Source organism: Apteryx rowi, unplaced genomic scaffold (assembly GCF_003343035.1).
Source record: "Apteryx rowi isolate R43461 unplaced genomic scaffold, aptRow1 scaffold_73, whole genome shotgun sequence".
Lineage (NCBI taxonomy): Eukaryota > Metazoa > Chordata > Aves > Apterygiformes > Apterygidae > Apteryx > Apteryx rowi.
In genome coordinates, this window is record NW_020451016.1 from 542,885 (window position 1) to 544,966 (window position 2,082).

The window sequence follows — 2,082 nt, forward strand, 5'->3', positions numbered from 1 at the left end:
CGGCAACGTGCTGCACATTTATAAGCGTTGTACATATCTGATTTACACCGCGATGCGAACTTGTCGTGTTTTTTTTTTTTTTTTAAAAAGGATGCCCCAAACCCCGGTGTTCACGTAGATTGAGCAATTCTCAGCACACACTGTAATAATGAGCTTTAATTCTCTATCCAAGCAGAACTTGAGCAATAATAATAAGCACATCAGAACAATTTGTTTACTGTGGAATTGCACAGGCTGCAGGGTCCAAGGCTAGCTACAATAAACGGTAAAAAACAAAGGAAACTCTCTAGAACAGGGGAAATATTGCAAGTAGAAACGTGGTTTGGCTTTCAAGGAAAGAGATACTTGACTAGCATTTTAGCTGGGATATACTGCCCTTGTCCAAGGTATGTGTTTTTAAATACTTTCTTTTCAGTTCACCACATGTTTCTTTTCTTGCCTACCATCTCTCTTTTGCCCCCAGGATTGCTTTAAACCTTGACGCAGAAATGTAATTTTGCCCGTGTTTTATTTTTTTATTTTATTTTATTTTTGTCCTGTCGGCTCAGTCCTCCTGCAGTTTAATAGAAACTGAATAGCTCCATCTCTTCAAATAAAAAATGCCTGAATTATTATTGAAATGGCTTTTTGTGTGTTGCCATACAAAGGTTTGAGATATTTCAACTTGTTGTACATGGGCTCGAGTCTACAGGGCTCTCGTGCAACCTGGTCAGTGTTTCCATCTAGACTTCTCTTGACATTAAATGAGATCAATCTAAGGCGTCTAATACATGGCATCCTATTTTGTAAACCCTCTCAACTTCTAAACTTGTTTTAACAAGCGGGATTAGTGCGTCTGAGTGTGTGTTTGTGTGGTTTAATTTAAGATGCTGCAAGAAACTTCTGTGAACTGAAGCGTCCTAAAGACAGAAATTTAGCAAAGATAACATTTCCCATCATGAAGAATCCCACTGTAGCTGACTGTATAATAACACTATTATTTTCAATGCTGTAACTTTGTTTTCTCATCCAAAAAAGGGTTCAAGATTAAAAAAAAAACAAAAAAACCCCCAAAAACTTCTTGCTCAAAAAGGAAACATAGAGCTATAAATCATTTCTTTATATTCCAACTTTGTAGTTGGGCTTTCTCCCTGTATTTTTTTTCCCCCGATGACTCCTAATGGTATTAATTTGTCTAAAACTTTATTCTGGGTTGTCTTGAATTATTTCCCTTCTCTATCCTTTTAAACATTTTCATAATAAGCGTGACTCCGGACAATGTTTGATTTGTTTTTCTCCCCTCATCCCGGTTTAGACTGAGACATTAGCTGAATTCCCTGGGGGTGATTGGATGCAGTTCGCTGAAAGTCGACAGGCACGTCCTGGATGTTAGAAATTCACTTTTCCTCAACGTGACAAGGCTGAGTTCGATCTACAATTGTATTTGAAAGGGCAATGAGCGGAAAGATCTCCCATCATTAAAGCCTCCCTCTTCTTTAGTGAAATAACAAGATACTTCATTTGCACACAAACACTCAAAAGAAAAAAAAATCCCAAACCGACCCGCAATAACTCTTTAATAAAACGCTATCTCGGCATAATTTGCGGGGGGGGGGGGAGAGGACGACATATCAAAAGGTATCGGAGGTCCCCCAAAGCGCCAATGTGATCAAGTTGACTTTTTACTTTAAATCTTGAATAAGATGTGAGTTGTAACAAGGGGATTTGCACTTACTCCATGACCCTTGTAATTGGATTAAATATAGACTGAGACGTACAAAAACATACCAAGATTGACACCTGCCAACTGGACTTCCTTATGATTGATTGTGATGCTTCGTGCTGGCAACAATAATGAAATAAATTGTATGGATAAAACAGCACATTTGTCATTTCCGTGCCATAAGAGAGGAAGCCAGCGTGTTAGGCAAGCTGTTATCTGACAGACGAGAACAGCAGACAAAACTAAAGAGCTAAACAAGGATTCCAGACATTGACAAGACAAATTATAACTTGTCACAACCTCTTTAAATTCAGAAGTTTTCAATTAACATATATATTGCTGTTACATATAAGATCGGGTGGACTTAAAGCACAAACACG